Below are 22148 nucleotides of genomic sequence, written 5' to 3'. Positions count from 1 at the left end.
GACTGACTAAAGGATTAGTCAATGCACTTCCTGCATTCCACTGATAATGACAAGGTACTGTCTTCATCACTAAAAATAAATTTTCAGGGTGGCATAATAAACTATGTCAGGTGATTTGGAAGAGAGAGAAGGCTGTGTAATATATTGGTATTTCACAAGAACAAGAAACATAGTTTGTCATTCAAAGGCACTTCTGATGACTCTACAGTGCCAGTCTTGCAGGTGAGTCTGTAAGTAATTTGGGTTGGAACTTCTCAAGTTTACCCATGCAGAACTAAATAGACAGTCCAGAAGTGTGCAGACCTCCAGTGTGACAATGTTGATTACTCAAAGCCGTAAGGAAAATGATAGAACTCTATTTATCTTTTTGATAAGAAAAGGGATGGGTGTTTTTGTGTTTTTTTTCTTGACAGCCTAAGGGTATCAGGCTTTTACATGCATTTCTGGATGGTTTCTATGGCAGTAGTTGAAAAAGGCTAAAATCCACACTATCTGCAAGCCCTCACTCTTAACCATTTTAGAAGAGGCAGAAAGTCACAGATTGACAGACACCTTGAACCCAAGTGAACAATAGTTTATAGTAGTAAGCAGGGCTGTGTAATTTGGTACCCTTTGGCAAGAGGCTGTCTGGAAAGGCATCATACCCTTCCATGCATATTGTATTCCCACTCTGATTTAGACCCAATGTGGCAAATATAATTTGTGGGACTTAACTTGGGGTTAAATTCCTAACCTTGTCGTATTAAACCACTAAAGCGCCATACCCAAGCATCAGCTCTCTCAATCGTCTTTTAACACCCTCCCTGCTCTCTCCAGGACTGCAATGCTCTGGCAAGTCATCCATCCATACAGCATGAACATGTATGTCATACGTAAGATCTCTCACAAAAGAACATGCATTTCTCATGGCTTTTCTTGTATTGCTGAGCCTGTGTTTTCCTCGTGACACTTTACCTGTCACTTTACGTTAAATGTGCATATTATGTTTCTGGAGTGAGCAAGAAATCTCCTTGGTACTAGAAGTATTTTCTGAAGAAGAGAAACGTGTGCAGAAATATGTCAAGAATACCTTTGACTATAACCTTTCCTGTTACCATTTTTTATCGTATTGTTTGATATCAGAAAAAAAAATTGCACTTGGGGACTTCAAATCATTAACTGTAGGCCCATCAATATTGTATTTTAAAATGTCACTTTAAAGCCAGATAGAAATCAAAGGCAAATTGATCTATGCTATCACATGATTAGCAACACATCGCTTTTCAGTTTTGTACTCCAAACTGGTTTTCTGCTAATGAATATACATTATAGAAAAAAAAAAATAGTATTTAAGATGGAAAAAGAGAAATATTTTTTCTTGCTGTGTCCTTCAGTTAGATAAACCATAGCATAAAAGTATTGATGAGGAAAACATATACTCAAAGATATCAGAAAAGCATACCACCATACTAAAATGACATCACTATAATTTCACACAAATTCTTTGTTCCAAATCTTTGAGTTTTTCCCATCATATCTAGCATGTGTCACCAAACCAACAAAATGTCTTCCCTGAATGCTGGGGGAGGGACTAGACTCTGAGATGGGAAACAGATGATAGTTTGGTGGGCCAGCACTGAGAGGTAGGCAGCAACACAAGTGGACTCACCTAGAAGCTTGGAAGATAAATCCAGATTTCCTGGTCCTAGTATGTTCCCACTTATCAAAGAGCTACGCAGCTCACACTGTGTGTGTCTGCATTTTCCCAGACTGTGAGGCATATTGCTCTCAGCATTTGCCATTATTAATAGGTACTATTTTCTTGTCCAGGTAGACCACACTGCTACACTGCCTTTGTATCAAAGGCACTAATAGTCTCTTTTGATATGGTCCCACCACACCCAAAAGTAATGCAGAAGAAACTTATTTGATGATCTGATTAGAGGAGCTAAGAGAGAAATAGTGGAGACAGCATTGCTGTACAAAGTTCTCTGCCATCTGAGTGGGAAAGATATTTCTGACTCCAACAGACAGCATGTGACAGCAGTGGTGGACCAAGACCAGAACTGGCCATAGCATGCAAATCCTACTTCCTGGGAAAATGCATGGGTTTGGGAATTGTCTTCTTTTCAAATCAGAATGAATGTTTGACAAAAGCCTGGAGCTGTGCACACACACTTCAAATAACACTTCAGGGCACTCCCCTAATAGAAATCCCAGACTGCAGCTTTTGTTATACCTGATCTGAGGCAGGACTCAGGTCTGCAGGTGAGAGCCTGACCACTGGGCTGCTGTCTGGTTTTAATGTGCTCAACGTCTTTCACTTCCCAGTGGGAAGCCTGTCAACAAAGAGCAAGCAAAGAAAGATCACCATATACAGCCTTCCTTGTTAAATTATTTCCATAGAACATCTACTTCCAACCTGGCAGAAAATAGGATCTTTGGCCTAATCCAACAGAGTCAGATGTATGTGCTCCCTCATTTCACCCTCCCCCTTTTCTCTGGCACCCGCTACTGGAGTACCAGTCCTCTGTGAGAAGCCTTTCCTAGACATTGCTTCAATAGAGCTTATGTTTCTCAAGGAAATTTCCTTTTCAATAGATCAGCATTTTACAGTAATGTTTTTTGTTACAGGTAAATTTTCAAACTCAGTAAGAACTTCCTGTGAGACAGGCAGAAGTTTATCCTGACAGTTTGCTGACACCATTTAGCTTGTCATGAAAATAAAGCCTTGTAAAGTTTGACTGTGTATGCAAGCCCTTGAAGTTAAAGCCCTGGCTTTTTCCCATGTAGCAGCAGTCTGTCTCAGGTAGCAATGTTCCTGGCATCCCACCAAAGTCCATGGAAAGGTGGCTATACACTTCTACAGGCTTTTGTTTAGACTCAGTCTCTCTGCATAACCAGCAGACTGAGCCATTTTAAGAAATACCTAGCTGCATTTAAAAAGATATAGCATATTAAAATTACAAACCAAATGGTGCCTAGTGCTTATCCTTCTTTGACACTTGTGTATCTATCTTGAAAAGATCCAGGTTATTTCAAGAGCATCCCCTAAGAAGATCCAGCACTTGACAGAACATTGAAAACAAAATAATTTGCTCCCTAAGGGAACTAAATGTGGTGCTCTTTGCACCTAAGAGGTTAAGTAAAGATGGTAGGTGTACCATTATCCTCCAGTCCTGGAGTTAGCCCAAGAACTGCAACCATAAGTTTGTATGGCACTGGACAGACTGCTGCCCACACCAACCTATCCCAGTGTGTTCCCATGTGCCCCAATAGGATGCACCCGCATGTGCTGAGGAAGCTGGTGGAAGTCATTGTTAAACCTCTCTCTCTCTCATCTTCAGTAAGTCTAAGTCGTGGAGAACAGGAGAGGTGCCTGAGGGCTGGAGGGAAGGAAATGTCACTCCAGTCTTCAAAAAGTGCAAGACGGAGGAGCCAGGTGACTACAGACCAGTCAGCCTCACCTCTGTCCCTGGAAAGGTGATGGAATGAGTTATCCTGGGTGCTGTCTCCAGGCATTTAAAGGACAAGAGGGTCATTAGGAGCAGTCAACATGGTTTTACTAAGGAGAAGTCATGTTTGACCACCCTGATAGCCTTTTATGAAGATGTAACCAGGTGGATAGATGGTGGTAGTGCAGTGGATGTGGTTTGTCTTGAATTCAGTAAAGCATTTGAAGCATTTAAACCACCATCTCACACAGCATCCTCACAGCAAAACTGAGAAATGTGGGCTGGGTGATCAGATCATGAGGTGGATCGTGATCTGGTTGAAGGGAAGAAGGCAGAGAGTTGTGATCAATGGGGCAGGGTCTAGTTGCAGGCCTGTATCTAGTGGATTCCCTCAGGAGTTGCTGCTGGGACTCATTAATGACCTTGCTGAGGGAACAGAGGGCAATGTCAGCAAGTTTGCTGAGGATACTAAACTGGGAGGAGTGGCTGACACACCAGAAATCTGTGCTGCCTCTCAATGAGACCTGGACAGTCTGGAGGATTAGGCAAGGAGAAATCTAATGAAATTGTACAAGGGCAACTATAGAGTCTTGCATCTGGGAAAGAACAACCCCATGTACCAGTACAGGTTGGGGAATGGACTTCTAGAGAGTAGTATAGGGGAAAGGGACCTGGGAGTCCTGGTGGACAGCAGGATGAGCATTAGCCAGCAATGTGCCCTTGTGGCCAAGAAGGCAAATGGCATCCTGGAGTGTATTAGAAGGGAGGTGGTGAGTAGGTCAAGAGAGGTTCTCTTCCCCCTCTGCTTTGCTCTCATGAGACCTCATCTGGAATATTGTGTCCAGTTCTGGGCCTCTCAGTTCAAGAAGGACAGGGAGCTGCTGGAATGAGTTCAGTGCAGGGCCACAGAGATGATGGAGTGGAACATCTCCCTTCTGATGAAAGGCTAAAGGAGCTGGGGCTCTTTAGCTTGGAGAAGAGGAGACTGAGGGGTGACCTCATTAATGTTTACAAATATGTAAAGGGTGGGTGTCAGGAGGATGGAGCCAGGCTGTTCTCAGTGATGTTCAATGACAGGACAAGGAGCAATGGGTACAAGCTGGAACATAAGAGGTTCCAAAGAAATACAAGGAATATTTTTTTCACTGTGAGGGTGACAGGGTACTGGAACAGGCTGCCCAGATGGGTTGTGGAGTTTCCTTCTCTGGAGGCATTTAAAACCCATCTGGATGAATTCCTGTGTGACCTATTCTAGGTGGTCCTACTCTGGCAGTGGGGTTGGACTAGATGGTCTCTTGAGGTCCTTTCCAACCCTTAAGATTCTATGATTCTGTGAACAGTGAAGAGGGATGATGCTGAGTTGTTGTAGCTGAGACTCCTCCAGGCTTTTAGTGCAATGGACCATCACAAAAGAGCCATAGATGCTTTAGGATCCCATAAGCCTGAAACAGTCCCTAGATACTAACTGTTTTTCAGTGAACCAGGCAGCCAAACCTGGAAAGATCAATTCATTACTCTACTATAGTCTCCAGCGAGCCAGAACCCAGAACTGTGACCCTAGAAACTTAGTCTGCTTGAATCCTGCAACCAGCAAGTTATCCCAAATAACCACAGGAGGATATTTTGCAAGATGTGGAATTGTCATTCTGATCCCAAGCTCCTAACAGCTTCAGTGAAGCCAACTACCTTTTTTCCTTACAACCTCTCAGGAATGACTGCAATGAAGGCAGTAACTACACTTAAAGAACCTCCTGCCAGAGCAGCACCAAGCACAGTGAACGCACATCAAGTCCCACAGTGCACTCAAACCCGTATGTCTGACCGGCCCTCAAGGAATTCAGGCTCTTCTGCCACACTGAATATGTGAATTGTTCTGCACAAACTGGACACTGGCTGCATTCCGGTAATGATTGTACAAAATAGGTCTGGAAGAGACTGCAAGAGGTCACCTCATCTCTCCCCCTGCCCCAAGGCAAGCTCAGTTCTACCTAAACTGTTCCTGACAGATGTTTGTCTAACCTATTCTGAAAAATATCCAACAGCAGACTCACATGGCCTCCTTAGGCAATAAAAATAACTTTTTTCTGATCTTCCAGAAGTCAGCTCAGCATATGTAAGAACTTACTTCAAGCACAAAGATGAAGGGCACATTCAAATTTTAAATGTGCAAATGGGATTTAATTTCTCTGTTTTAATGAAAGCCCTCATGGACATAAGGGTGACAGCACAGTATCTTATACACATTCATATCAAAAGAGAAGAAGGCCTTCCAGAGAAGCCAGCAAAGGAGTGTAGGCCAGCAGCTGATCTACTCTGAAATAACATCCATAAGTCTGGAGTATGCTACTCTCTCTACATCAAGGGAGGCACTCAGAAGGCAGGCACTGCTGCAGGCACTTAGAAAGTACCTGTGATTCACCTGAGTGCAATCAAGTGCACCGGCCCCAGCAAGACTCACAGCCTCAGTGCCTGTTAGGACTGATCTTGAGTAAGGTCCCTGAGGTGGCCCCAGTATGAAATTCCCACATACTCTCACTTGGGAAGTCACCAGGAGCTGAAGGTGTTTACAGGTGCTGCTATGTCCATAGGACTTCTGTTCTCTGGAAAAACAGGAGGAGATTCTTACATCACAGTAAGATAATGGTTGTTTTACCTGCTGGTGGATGAAAAAGCAGAATAAAAGAATACGACAGTATTTCCCCATTCAGAATGGATCTGTGTGTATATGCATCTATATGCATGTGTTCATAAATGGGAACAAAAGATAAGACTCCCGATTTCAGCTTTTTCAATGACTCCTGTCTTCCGTTCTACTAGCTGGAGTAGAAGAGACCCTGAAACACAGGTCCTATTTGTTTTCAAAACATTTTCCTGAAAAAAAAAAAAATCAACCTTGAAAACTGAGGTTGTTCATTGATAACCTTGGCCAAAAAAGGACATCATGTTTATTCTCTGTCTCCACCAGCACAATGGCTGCACATTAGTGGTGTTGAACACAATTAGAGTTTCACCTTCCGTCTCTCAAAGTCAACACATCTTGAGGTTGTGTTTGAAATGGCCCTGAGCCAATTTATAACATTTTTTGTAAGCTTGCAAAGCAGATATCAATACAACAGTTAGGAGAATAGCCAATTGTTTTTAGTATTAGACAAGCCATTCTTAGAAAGAAGGTGAAAGATAGGATGACTGAAAAGTAAGTAGTGCAGTTTATAATGGAAAACACAGAGAGAAGTGGGAGAGAAGTTCCTCTGTGATCAGTAGATTGATTGGTCTCATCCGTACAAAACACTATGGAAATCTTCATCACTGCTCTTTTTCCTGGAAAGGCACTGTTAGGTGAGATACAGCTATGAGTTTTACTCCCAGGCAGAACTGTTATTCCTAATCTACATGACTGCCCTGAATTCACCATGCAGCGCTAACTGCAGAGCACTGGATGCCCCAAAGCTTCCCCCTTACACACGGCTGCAAGTTGCTTTTGCGATATCAGTGACCTGAATATATGAGAGGAAAACTCTCAGAGGGAATTAGATTCAAGAGGCTTGAAGCTTCCCAGGAATCTGAAAGAGCTGGCATTTAGGTCTTCATGGCCCACTAGAGTCAGTTAAAAGGTCAGAAATAAAAGGTTACTGACCTGTAGATTTTCTTGAGATTCTGAGGGCACCATGACTTCAGCCCTCGAGTTCTTCTCACAACACAGGGATCATCAAGGGGTTTGCAGGTCACCGACCCCACAGCATATGAAATCAGGAAAATAACTGGTAAATTTACTCCACATTTTATCCAATTGCCATTGAACTTAAATAAATTACTGAGCAATTATCCCTAGTCGGGAAAGCTCATGAAGGGCACAATTCTCACTACAAGAAATACTACATTCTGTAGCCTAAATTATGTAGCCAGTCAAATGATGAGATCATAAACTCCCATCTGACCTTACAGTTCATGAATCTCTGTTGTTTCCCTGTAACAAAGCTAAGTCTCTCTGTGCCTGAATTTAGTATTCCCTGTATTCCTTAAAATTTATCTCTCAAGACCTTCCTATAATCTACACAGTTACCCTTTCTTCAAACAAATACAGTTCGCAGAACAAATCATATTTTTATATATTCCGCATAAGAAGGGTTTGTTCTTGACAAGTTGCCAAGAAAGCTTGAGAACACAAGTCTCTCTATCACTTTGATCATGAAAGATAAGTGGCTCCAGGTATTTGAAACCCTATTTGACAGGATGGAAGTGAGATAGGAAGTGAAATGTTAAACACCACCACAAAGATCAATGCTTGAGAAACACATAAACAAAATAGAACAAAAGAAGTGGATTTTCAAAAGGCAATACAGGACAAGCAGGGAAAGACTCTGGTATAGATTTTATCAAATATCCCTTTAAAAGCCTGTCCCTGGTGCAAGTGAACTCATGATTGTTGCTATGTTCAGAGTCCTGAGCCAGGCTGGTGTAAATGAGAGGGAAATCAACACCTTATCCTTTCGAGTGATAATCCATGTAATCATCTTTTCCTAACAGGAAAGCAAAAATCCACTACTTGAAGAAGTTACCTCAGCTTCCATCTGGACTTTGAATATTTTGCATACAAAGGAAAGCCTTAGAGAAGTGATATCAGAAGTGGGTGTTTATTTTAGTGCATTTCTCCTGACATTACAGAGCAACTCAACTTTTGCTTCAGGCTAAAAGCGTATTATATAGATGAAAGACTAATAGCTTATCTAGCCAGCCTGATGACTATCAGGGCAGGGCTGAGCAAAAGCTTTTTTTTTTTTAATTGACATAGTTGTAATTTTTTTAAAAAAATTCAAAGAGCTGAGGAATTATTTGTGTTGTTCTGGGTATGGAGTTTATGTTAGCAGCCAATATACTAATAAGACAGGAGCAGGCATTATGGTGACTGCTGTTTTTATGATAGTGCCGAAATAAACTGGATTAATAGCCCTGTCAGGAATCATCTTCCCTCTAGTGAAGAAAAAAAGGAATCTTAAGCAGTAACCCCTATAGGTCCCACTACTATGAATCCCTTCACATGAGAGAGCAATGAAACACAGTACAGCTGCCATATCCATTAATACTTTCTGCACTTTGCTTTGTACTCCTGTGGATACTGTGGAGGAGGATACATAACATGTAACTATTGAATAGAAAGCTAGCAGTCTTTTTTTCCCTCCAGAAACTGTCCCTTTGTGTGTGTTTTCATCCCACAATATCACTTGACAAATACAAACAGATTCATCTATTTTTCATCAAAGGGAACACAATTTCAAACTACCTCAAGCTTACCATGGAGGAGAAGGCATGGGAACCTGCAGACCGTGCAGTTGATGTAACCTGTTGTCTCCAGTGACTTCACAGACCTACGGTCAGAGGACACATGCAGTTCTGCAATGTTGACACCAGTCTACTGGGAAATCCATTTTCAGCTGCCACGTCAGAAACAACAAGCCTTCAATCAATTCTAACCAGACATCTATGAGCCCTGAGCCTAAGCCACCAACCTTCCTGCTGTTGCTTTATCAAAAAAAATCAATTTCAGCTGTTAGCCTTTCTTCTTCCTCCAGTGAAAATTTCATCACAATTCTTTGAAACCAAAGTTCACAGCAACATTTGCTATATGAAGCCTGGAATAACATATTAAAACTTCAAGAGCTGTTGTAGAGATATGTAAGATAAAGCCAGTGACAGAAACCATTGCAGAAATATGGCTAGTAGGCCACACGTGAATTGCTTTCAATCTAGCCAGTTCTGAATAGATTTTAGGGAAGCAAGGAAAATAGGACATTCCCATCTTGTCCTGATAAGGAGAATAAAAGAACTGGAAATGTGGCAGTGGGCCTCAGAATAAGCATTTAAGAATCAATAGCCCTAGCCTGATTTCCATAACTCCTCTGCAGCAGCAACAGCAGAGCCACCAAAATGTACCTTCACTTGGTCTTTCCACTGTTTCCTTACACTGTGATGTCTGATAACACTCATTGTTTGTGGCCTATGCTGGATAGCTTTCTCAGGGTGTGGAATATCTTTTGGTCCACATTAGAACAGGCAGATTTCATTGTATGTGATGGGCTGACATCCTAACATATGGGTTTATAATAATAAGAAATTACATTTTGCTTTTGCTGTATTTGATAATAACTAGATACAGTGCATCATTAATCTCAGCTATGATGGGAAGCCAGCAGGCCTGTATCTTTTCTGTTTGTGTTTTTCCCTGCCACAAGTGGAGCTGGCTGACATACACCCTGAAGCAACAGAGAGAGAGAGAAAACAGAAGGAGCAGGAGAGAAAGCATTCCGCTGAAGAAAGATCCACAGGACCTCATCATGTTCTTCCATAGCCGTTCTAGTTAAATATTTTCCTCATGTTGCCTTCGTTCTTCTTAGTCATATGCTTTAGAGTTGAGGATTTGGGCACTGCTGCTGCTGAAGCAGTGTTTGAGCTAAACCCAGGCACTAGTGCTGCTCAGTGACACCTAAAACAAAGGTAAAGGTTCGTCCCAGTGCATAGTAGTGTTGACTGAAGCATTAAAAGATTTTTTCACACGGATTAATCTGGCAGCACTGGTGTATAACCATTTAAACTGTTCTCTGAATTGCAGTAACTGGTTGGACTTGTTTTAACAACAGCTTCTGACTTTGAGAGCAAGCAAAGCTGCTGCTGGAGGGATGTTTTAAATGGAAGTATTTTACACCAATTTAGACCTCTGCAGGCAACTGTAAATGATTTTTGGGACAGGACAAAGTCCTACACCTATCTCTCTAACTCAATCATCATTCTCAGTTTGCAGCATTCAATACATTTTTTTCCCACCTTAGGATAACTTATTGCTCTAGGCAGAGTGAATATTCTCAACAGGTATTTTATTATAAGCTGTTAATGGCTTGTGATTTCCTTAAGCAGTCAGGCAGAGAAGACTTATTTCACAGTAAGCAGGTAAGCAAAATTTAAACCAGATGGATCCACAAAAGGAGGGGCATTGAGAGAAGCAGGACTGACGTAATTTTATATACCTAATCAGGGTGGCCAATAGAAAGGAAAAGAGCAAAACATTGATAGCCTTCAGTGCTTATTTGGAAGACAAGACAAGAAGCTCACTATCAAGAGTCTTAGAAAAACATCTGTCAGGATATTATTGGAACTACTTATAGACCTTCACCTAGAGCATCCATTCAACAGATGCCAGTATCAGACAGCAGTAGTGAGCATACCAGTGGGAAGTGCACTCAAGTAGAGGAACTCCTCTGCTTAGTGACAGAGCTCTGGGAGAAGGTCAGTACTCTGGGAAGTATCAGGAAGTGTGAGAGAGAGATACACTACTGGAATCATTCCTTACCTTCCTTGGGACAGGCCCAACAAGCCAAACAAGCAAACAGGACATGTGATATAGAAGATTTCCTGTCCTTTCTTCACCTGGCTGAACACAGTGTCTTTAGAGATAGGGAGAAATGGACACAAATTCTGTCTGAGCACAGCAGGCACATCTCCTCTGTGACTACCCCATCTTCACAGGTTTGCTTGTACAAGTGTGAGATTGCAAGTCGAACCAGACAATAATGAGGCAAATGGTTCATCACTGAGCTGAAGTCAACCTATGCCCTTCACCAAAGATGTTTCCATAAAGAATAAAAGACAAGTCTTCCTTTTGAAGAGAAGACCCAACATGCAGACCAGACCCACTTCTTAGGGAAGCCTGCTGCCTCCCTGGGGCCTGGGGTAAAGATGTGAAGAGAAAGCTTACTACCCTAGTACAGCCCTCAGATTATTATCCATTACTTACTTTTCAGGTGGGCAGCAGTGAAGTCACAACAAGACGTCCAAGAGAGATCAAGAGAGAGTTCAGGGCCTTGGGCCAAGGGATTAGGATCACAAGTATTATTCTCCTCTACCCTTCCAGTTGCAGACAAAAGTGAGGGACGCCAGCAGATCACTACCTGGCTCTGAGCCTAGTGTCAGTGGTAGAATTGGGGATTTTTGGTCATGATTTGGTTTACACAACACCAGGCCAGCTGTAAACAGATAATGTACACCTGACTCAAAGCACAAAAAGGATCTTTGCACAGTAGTTACCAGGGCTCACTGAAAGATCTTTAAACTAGATATGAAGTGGAAAAGGGATAAAACCAGACTTGCTATAGATAAGCCTGGGGGCAGCACACCTATGTTTGACAGACCATGTGCTAGCAAGGTCTTTCAGGCTCAGTGGAGGTAGGGGATGTAGATCCATCTGGCAGCAAAGATGGAAGGGTTATTAATGTGAAAGAAATCACAGAAGTGTCTGATAATGGTCAAATAAGAATTAGGGTTTATCCCCCTGAAAAGGTGGCAGAGTCAATAATCCAGCTGAAGTAGATCTACAAAACAGGAGGTGGAAGTCATGTCACAGCAAGAAAACTATGACATAACTGCCATCACAGAAACATAGTGGGATGACTCACACAACTATCGGTCTGTCAGTCTGACCTTGGTGCTGGGGAAGGTTACAGAGCAGATCATCTTGAGTGCCATCATGTGGAACATATGGGACAATCAGGTCATTGGGCCCAGTTATCATGAGTTTATGAAAGGCAGGTCCTGCTTGACTAATCAGATCTTCTCCTATGATAAGATGACAGGCAGCTTAGTGGATGAAGGAAAAGCTGTGGATGTTCTCTACCTAGACTTTAGTAAAGGCTTTGACAGTTTCCCATAGCATTCTCCTGGATAAACTGGCTGCCTATCATTTGGATGGATATGCTCTTTGTTGGGTGTAAAACTGTCTGGATGTCCAGGCTCTGGGCCCGTGGTGGGGAATGGAGTTAGGTCCAGTTGGCAGTTGGTCACCAGTGGTGTTCCCCAGGACTTAGCCTGCTCTATCCAATATCTTTATCAACGATCTAGACAAGGGGATCGAGTGCACTGACAGTAAGTTTGCAGATGACATCAAGTTGGGCAGGAGTGATGATCTTCTGAAGAGCAGGAAGGCTTTACAGAGGGACCTTGACAGGCTGGAGCAATGGGCCAAGGCCAATTGTGTGAGGTTCAACAAGGCCAAGTGCTGAGTCCTGCACATGGGCCACAACAACCCCAGGCAACACTACAAGCTTGGGGCAGAGTGTCTGGAAAGCTGTCTGGTGGGAAAGGACCTGGAGGTTTTGATGGACAGCCTCCTGAACATGAGCCAGCAGTGTCTCCAGGTGGCCAAGAAGGTCAGTGGTATCCTGGCTTGTATCAGAAGTAGTGTGAGCAGCAGGACCAGGGAAGTCCCCCTGTACTCAGCACTGGTGAGATCGCACCTCAAATACTGTGTTCAGTTTTCTGCCCCTCACTACAAGAGGAACATTGAGGTGCTGGAGTGTGTTCAGAGATGGGCAACAGAGCTGGTGAAGCATCTGGGCACAAGTCTGATGAGATGTGGCTGAAGTAACTGGGATTGTTTAGCCTGGAGAAGATAAGGCTGAGAGGAGACCTTATTGCACTCTACAACTGTCTGAAGGGAGGTTGTAGTTAGGTGGTTGTCAGTCTTTTCTCCCAACTGCAAGTTACCGAAAAAGAGGAAATGTCCTCAAATTGCACAAGGGGACATTTAGATTGGATATTATGAAATTTTTTTTCACTGAAAGGGTTGTCAAACATTGGACCAGGCTGCCCAGGGTAGTGCTTGACTCATCATCTCTGGAGGTATTTCAAAGACATGCAGATGTACTGCTTAGGGACATAGTTTAGTAGTGGACTTGACAGTGTTAGGTTAACAGTTGGACTTGATTATCTTATTTTCCAACCAAAACAGTTCTATGATTCTATAATAAGACTTTTGGTCAACCTCTGGCTTGTAGAGTTGAAATGTAAAGACACACTGAAAGGCATTAATCCTTGTTATGAACAAGGATAAAACAACCATGAGAAGATTGCTTTAAATTTCATGAGCCATCATGTGAATCCAATTTCACCTGCCTTTCTAGTTCAAACAACAGAACCACATGGATATGTGGATTTAGCAAGTCATCCCTTTATGTAATATCATTTTCATCTGGGAGTGGAGGGATGATGCAAAGGAAAGCTTTTTGTAACACTTTAACAGCACTTCACTTTACTTGAACAGGGAGCAAACTGGTATTTGCAATCAAACTTAAATCTGGTTTCAGTAATTAAAGGGATCTTCTAAATCTCCTCCTCAGTGGCAAGAAACTACTGGGTAATTAAAGACTGCTTCTTAAGCCTTTTCAGAGCAGATATTAAAAAAAAAAGTGAGAATGTGAAGCTGAAATTATTGGTTAGGCTCTAACCAAAATTAAAGATTTACATTTATCCACTAACTCACATGTGCCTGCGTTTTGAAATGTCATGCTTCCTTTGATACAGCTGAGGATGAAAAGGAAGGCGGATGTCTCCTGACAGCTTCATAGTCACAACTGAGCTTGCCAGAGCCCTGTGCCCTGGCTGGGGTGTGTGGTGGGCTATGGTGCGAGCACTCCTGGGCTAGCACATGCACTGGCTGCAAGCCAGGTCACTCTGTTATACTCCGGGTGTCTAGGCACATACCGTATGAGAGCTGGAAAGACAGTAAGGGATCGATTAGCATAGCTGTAATCTTAGCACAACTTTATGACTGTCAGACAGATTGAGGAAAAATTATGTATGTTTTATCTTTAGATGTCAACTTTATTTATGATTTATTTATGATTTAACTTTGAACAAAATTCTAGCTATTGAGTTCATTAATTTTCAGAGTATGGGTGGTCCAGTAATCTGGATGATATTTAAGGGTCTGGAAGATGAGGATTTTTTACTGTCCAATGCCACAAAGTTCCTTTGTAACCCTTTGTTATCACAGCATAAGACAGTACAAATTACAGCTTATATGGTTATACTCCTGTAATTCTCTATCCTGAAGTGATTGCTGAGCCAAATTATCTCACATACACAAGGCTTTCTGTCCCCCTTCGCCAGTGCACATCAGGGACCCTCCCCTGGTGGACCTGTTATAATAACCTCCTGATTCTGTGGTCCATTTCCACTGACAAAAAATAGGTCTATCAGACAGAGGGGTATGTTTGGGTTGTTCCTAGATCCTAACACTAAATTGCAAAATCAGACTTTCCAAAACCAAGTTCTCAAAACATTTTGCTATTGCATCTAACCAGTTAAAGGTAAATTTTTTCCGATCCAGTGCTGAATTGTCTGTGGGGCATCATTCAGTCACACAGAAGGGAGTCCTCTTCCTGCACCAAGCCAAGACTCAGTACTGAGAGCAGGTCGATACAATCCAAGCACAAGCTGCTACTGCTTCAGCTAATATACTCTGATCCTTTACAAGGCTTAATTCCTCAGATTTAGAATGTTGTTTAGTCCCACACATCTTTCTGTCAATACAGGCCACAAACGGAAAAGGTGGTGGTCTAGCCACTGCCTATTGAAGGCACTCGACAATTCTCTCCAGTTTGTTAAATTTTCCATCATCCTTCTTCGTAAGTGTAGGATACTGAATGTCTTCAGTATCTTACTGCATAATACAGTATTTAATATGATTATTCTTCTCTACCTCGCAGCCAGGATTAGAAAGATTTATTCAATTTCAATGAAGATGTCTGTTCTCTCCTAGGAAGCTTCTAACACCATCTTTATCAGCATAAGACCAAGCAAATTCAGGCAGTATGCTGAGCACACATGGGTTTTCCAAAGGACAACGGAGTATGAGGGCAAGGAATTGTCTTGGTTTCAGCTGAGACAGAGTTCATTTTCTTTCTAGAAGCTGGTACAAGGCTGTGTTTTGGATTTGTAGTGAAAACAGTGTTGATAACACAGGGATGTTTTTGTTATTGCTGAGCAGTGCTTGCACAGTGTCAAAACCTGTTCTGCTTCTCACCCTGCCCTGCCAGTGGAGGTGCACAAGGAGCTGGGAGGGAACATGGCCAGGACAGCTGACCCCAACTAGCCAAAGGGCTATTCCATATCATGGGTTGTCATGTACAGTACATAAACTGAAGGGAGCTGGTGGAGAGGGGCAGACTGCTGCTCAAACACTGGTCAGCAAGTGGTGAGAAATTGTATTGCGCATCATTTGGGTTTGATTTTTTTTTATTATTCATTGGGTTTTATTTCTCTCTCTCAGTGTTATATTTTTTTTCATGTTATATTTTATGTAACATGATTTTATGTTATATTTCTTTTCATTACTATTATTTTTATTATCATTTATTATTGATGTTGCTATTACTACCATTATCATCACCATCTTTTTTTTTTAATTTTCATTATTAAACTGTTATTATCTCAACCAACAAGTTTTGGGGTTTTTTTCTGATTCTCCTCCCCATCTCACTGGGTAGGGGGAGGAATGAGGGGCTTTGTTGCTGGCCAGGGTTAGACAACAACAGGGGTGTTTTAATGCACTCCTGCATTTATATACACAGGCTGATATGCTTTAGAGAAGTTGAGAAAATGTGGGCATAAAGGCAATTCTATAGGTCTTTGATTAAAAGGAAGTTAATTTCATAGGTTTTTTTAAAACTCTGTTCTTACTTATTTCCTCATACATCCCAGTTCTCCCACCCCACAACAATCCCATTTTCTGCCCAGGTGGTCCTAACGTTACTGTGGAGATGCTGTGGAAGCATCACAGACTCCAGTCTGGCATTGTCTACCGGAATCAGTTCCCTGTTTTTCTTACATTCTTCAGTATTTTGGAATAGAAGCTGCATGAAAGGTCTCCACAGACAAGGGAAGTTGTATGGTGGTGCTGCCTACATGCTAGTTATATTCATAGTCCCGATCTCAGCCCAGAACTGCATTCTCAGTCTTCAGAAGGCCCTCTGCCTTGTTCCTGACTCTTAACATCTCAAAAATCATTTGGATTTCCAGCAGGCATAGTCTCCTATCTCTGCTGGCTTGAATATCTCCTTCTCTTCTCTGTAGTCGTGGCTATTAAGAAGTTTCTTTCTCTACCAGACAGGTTAGCTTTTGAAAAGCTCTACCCCAACCTCCTCAGCCCTCCCCACCTATCTCCTTTCAGTCATTCTGCTTATTTAATCCTCCGTTTGGACTCATTTCTCATCCATAGCAGGGAAGTGTGAGAGACAAGTAAATCTTCAGCTGTCATCACTTCTCCCCTGGTGAGAAGAAGGAATGACAACCTGGCCTTTTCCCACGGCTGAGCAAACTAGAACCTATGAGTCTACACATTTGCCAGCAAATTAAAACCACTAATCTGTTGTGCTTAACTGTTACAACAGGTCTAGGCATAATTTCTACGAGGGCAAATTCACATTCTCTTAATACTACTGATGTATATGCATTATTGATTGATTAGCAGGTTCTGTTCTTGTAACAGGATATTTTACCTCTCACTGTGTACTTTCCAGATTCTAGGAATTATCTGTCTCAATTCACTGATCAAAAACTGATCACAACCTGCAAAAGGCAAACCCTGTGTGGTTTAAAGTTAGTGAAGTGCAATGCCAAACAGCTCACTCTGTTTGCATAAGTCACTCCAATGCCTAGTATCAATCAAGAGGTGAAAGCTGCTGACAAAGGTCACCTTTCATAAGCACTTCCTTATCCCACTAGTTTCTCAGCCCTTTCTTTCTCCTCTCAGAAATAAGCAGCCTTTTCAATTTGCTCCAAAATTCTCCCAAAAAGTGTATTTCCCAGCAGTGCTAAATGAAGTCTCACCTTCCCTTGGAATGCATCACAGTTCCCCATAACCTTCTGGTTGCCAAAAAGTTATGAAAATTTATGTTATTCACAGGCAACAGCATACAGAGGTCACAGAGCATCCCCTCTGCACAACCCTGTAATATCCTGCAGTGGCAGACACGGTCCAAATTCTTCCTTGGTGTCAAGCAGTACTAACCACTCTTTAGCCAAGGCTTTTGAATGCTCCATCATGAATGGGACACAAAACATGAGTCTATTTAAAGCACATAAGCATGTCTTCTTCAGCATCTGGAAAAAACATACATCAGGCATCAGGTAAAGAAATAATCCCTGTCTTGGAAAAGGGAGGATGTTTGTGAAGGCTACTACAGAAAATTGCCTGTAAAACATAGAGAAAGGGGTCAAAATAAATGCAGAAGGCTTCTGTAGGCTTTTGTTTGCTTATGTGTTAGTGTGAACTTTCAAGTTGGCTGTACATCGAACTAGTTGTGTCCTTGAGAGAATCTCTTAAGTTCTGAATTTCATTTCCCAGCCACACTCAGCCATCACTTGGTGATTCACAAGTGACTCTGTTTCCCTGGAAACACAATGGGGATCATCTGAGACGTCCTCTCTAACATTGTCAATAATTAACATTCAAAGGCAATCAGATGATACAAAAGAGATAATTTTATTAAATTATATAGAGTTATGGTTGCCTCCAGATTAGAAATACTTCTTACTCTTATATGACAAAGAGCAGACAGTTGATTCTACCCTTTCAGTCATAGCAAAAAATGAATAGTTCTCACTTGATTTGACACAATGTATATTTAAGATTTTTAGCAATAACAGCTACACCTTGAACAAGTCCTGACCAGAGAATGTGGATTTCCATAATGCTACATTTTCACAGGGTGTGGGAACTCCTGCAGCATTAAAAATGTGTTTATTTGGGGGAGAAATAGCATCATAGGAGGTTTTTAAGCTTCTCAAGTCAAATTCAAGGTCCATGGGAGGCAGGGAGATTCCACTTCCTGATTAACTACAGCAGGTCTTTAAAACAAAAGGCACCCTACTGGGAAGACTCCAGAGAGATTGTATATGGTCAGAAGAAAATGGGCTTGACTGTACACTGATAAGATGCACCTTGGAAATCTCTACAGCTCATCAATCCCTTTGTAGCTACAGCCTACATCACTGTGATTTTTTTTTCTTTTTAATGCAAAGAGAAAAAAAGGAACAAATAAGACTATTTTTAACATGTTTTTTCTACAATGGATCATTAAAGAAATAATATTCAACTTTTTAGTTCAAAGTTTTCTCTATTTTTTTAAACTGTGGGGGCACAAAAACATTAGGTAGAAGATTGTGGTTACAATTCATGGAGTCTGAGATCTGCAGTGTCTGTTCCCTAGAAAATTCTCCCTGTTCTGGAGATCTCTCTACATACCCAGATTGTTTGAGGGAATGCTTGTAGACAAAGACCACAGTCAAGGCAAATTCCACACTTTTCCAGGTTGGGGTTTGTTTTGGGGTTTTTTTTTTTTCAGGAGTACTGTTGGAAATATTCATTTAATGTCAGCAGCAGTCAAGATAAAAACAACTAATTTTCTCTTCCTGATCTATGATGTAGGTTAACTAACCCACTTTTTCATTTACTAGTAAACCAGCTGTTAACTATCTGACAGCCTGTCCTGCCTTCATTGCAAACTCTTTTTGTAGCTTTGGTTTGATGATTCAGCTAATAACATGTGAAAAGAAAGCAGCACTTTTTCCTTCCAGATCCTTATAGAAATATACAATATTTGGCTGCAACTCCCCAGTTAAATTAAATTAGAACAATCTTTTGATCTTAAGAATCTCACTGCACCATTCTCACCATCCTCCAGTTGCACAACACCAAGCATGTGGTTTTTTGAGAGTGAGCCCAAAGTGGAGGTTTTGAGACTTGAAACACAGCAGGAAGGTTTAAGCCTGAAATCATTCTTTTCATAAAGGTTGATGATTTCTTGATGATTTGTGTTTCATCTTTACACATCGAGCTGGTGAATAACCCACCTCTTCTACTTTCCTTGTCAAACACAATAAAGTAACATAAGCAAAAATATTTTACTGTGAAGGTGGTAAAATGCTGGCACAGGTTGCCCTAAGACATTGTAGTATCTCCGTCCTTGGAGACACTCAAACCTGACTGGACATGGCTGTAAGCAGCCTGCAGTGGCTGACCCAGTGGGAGCTGGAGCAGAGGTTGAACGGCACCATACCCAGAGGCCCCTTCCAAATTCAGTTCTTCTGATATTTAGTGGCTCTGTGATGCTTGAACATACTGGATGGACACTCATTTTCAGCTCTCCGTAGGAGAAAACTTTTAAACTATTATATGCACCATTTTCCAGGTCCTGTATGCATGTATGCAGGTCCTGGGTTGAGATCTTCTGTTGCTTGCTTCAGGCTTAGGTGATAAGGGAGGTGGAGACAGAGAGTTTCTTTGAGCTGTGGCTGCTGACAGACAGGATAACTGAGACTAGTCATGGGCTGCTGTGGCAGAGGGTGTACTCAGTCTAAGTGACCTCAAGGAAATCCTTTCCTATCCAGGAAAGCAAAGAGAAACTTCTCAGGAAGGTTAGTTACACCACAGGTTGCTGTTGCAGGGTTTCTTGCAACTGCTCTGATGCATTTTATTAGGTGATTAGTCCACGCAAGATGCTGAACTTGACTAACAACTGTCTGCCCCAGTTTGACAGTGGCCCTAGTCTGTGCACCTGATTCCAGGATATGCTCAGTGCACTGCATTCACTGAGCATGTCTCCATCAGAGGTGCTGCCAGTGTCCAACAGCACCAGAGAACAGGTGGATCACTCATCATGGCCATAAGAGCAGAAAGAAATACATTTAAGACTTTCACGTTTACTTCTTCACAACCATTATGAATTCTCAGACTGGGCTGTTAACATCACTAAGTAACTAGTCTCTTACTTTTTATTCGGAGAAGAAAAACTAATTGGTCATCTACCTCTCTGCCAATACAGTTCTTGACAACCTGCTAGAAAGTATTTTATGCTTTTTTTTTTTTTTTTAAATACACACACCACTATCTACACAGGAGAAATTTCAGTGAACACATATTATGTATCTGCATAACTAGAAATAGAATGCTAAATAAATTCTATCAATTACAGTCTAAAATTATTAAAAATAGATTGTTTATAAGCTTAGTATTAGGAGTTTTAAAGACATTTGCTCAAGCACCTTTAGGAGCAGGTAATCTGTGTTTGTTGCAGGAGTAATCTCTTTGATGCCCTCAATTGGGAAAAAAACCCAACCCTGAAACAATCTGGCCATGCCTTAACCCTTTGTATCAGCATCCTGCAGTGCTCTATCATGAAATTGCTTCCTATTAGCACAGGCCTCAATCCTGCAACTAATGCATGCTAACATTTTGATCTCTGAATTAATCCACTGAACTCATCAGAAGTACTCAGGCTATGTGAAGTTAAGCACACACAGACATGCCTGCAGGATAAAGGTTGTATCTGAGATGACATGAGGAAAGCTAAGGGATTTTACAGGCCAACCTGAATAGTTCAACCAAAACAGAGTGGGGAAAAAGCCTTTTTTAACTTTAGAGATCAAAATGAACCCATTGTTTGTTATTCCAACCAAGTTAAAAAACATTCTAACACCTTTTTATTTAAATATTCTTGTTGTGGGGCTTGAATGTACAATTGTCTACACAGCCAGCTAGCTTCCTCTGAGTTTATAAAGCCCACATCACATTTTTTATGCTATTTAACCAATTTTCTTCCATGTAAGTTTGAAATGGATTTGAGCAGAAAAAGAAATTACTTGTTCTTCCAAGGACTGAAGTAGTTGCAAGGAATGAGAAAATGTGACTCAGGTTATTGGCAGTTGTATTTGTCAATGTCTAACTACAACATAGTTAGAAATTGAGACTCATCACAGAGTCAGCATCCAAGAACATATCTCCAGTTTCTAGGGCTGCAACCATCTCTGAGCCATCTGTCCACCAGGGTCAGCAATTACAGCAAGGCCATTTCTCCTAATTTTCTGTCTGTGGTCCCAGGCAAGAAATGCTAAGCAGCATCTCAACACAATCCTAACAAGGAAGAGGCTTGAATGCTTGAGGTGAGCATGCTCTACTCTTTTCTAAATGCAAGATCATAGATACCCATAGGCTCTTGATAAATTAAGTATTATTTTAGTCTGGCATCAGTTAAAATCACTTTTTAATAGAAATAGCCAAATGCACGGTGTGAGTTGAACAAAAGGGAGATTCTTGGGCATAAGCACCACATTTTCTTGGAGGAAAAGTGTAAGACAGAATAATTTTTTTTTTTTTCCTGCAGCCTTGCCCATTAGCCCAGCAACTGTAAACACTGAAGAAACCTCATAAAATCTCCTCTGAGTCACTGGGAAACTCTCTTCCTTCAGCATCTCAGAGGCATTGCATTTAGTCCGGTCCAACTGGAAGAATGTTCGTGTCTGTCTAAACCTATCTGCTGTATCACTTGTGCAAGCAATGGCTGCCTTCCTAGCTGCATGGGGGTTGGACTAGATGATCTCTGAAGGCCCCTTCCAACCCCTGTCATTCTATGATTCCATGATTCTATGATTCTATGAAACATCCACCAGAGGAGATGGACAGAACAGATTTGCATAAACCATTAGATGGAGGAATGTCTTGGCTACTCTGTGACTAAAGGGGTAGTATTTTCATCTGGGTGCAAGGTGAAGAGGAGGGAACCATTTCTATTTACTCAAATAGATTTGCTGAAAATGCGAGCAGCTAATAAATCCCAACATAAAACACACCAGGAACAGGGAGAGTGTTTGATGCCCATGAGCAGGGTGAGGTGGTCCCTGAAAGAGCATCTGCACATGCCCAGCTGTTTCAGAATGCAGTTTGAAGGATCAAACATGAAAGGCACATGTTCTCTTCTAAACAGAAGAGAACATACATCAGCACTGATAACTAACCCTTTTAAAGCTAACAAAACACCAGCTAACACAACACATTGGATCTTACCTTATGACATGAGTATTTTCAGGGTTCTTGCAAAGTTAGCCAGAAAC

Source organism: Colius striatus, chromosome Z (assembly GCF_028858725.1).
Source record: "Colius striatus isolate bColStr4 chromosome Z, bColStr4.1.hap1, whole genome shotgun sequence".
Classification (NCBI taxonomy): domain Eukaryota; kingdom Metazoa; phylum Chordata; class Aves; order Coliiformes; family Coliidae; genus Colius; species Colius striatus.
Note: the sequence above shows the minus strand (reverse complement) of the source record.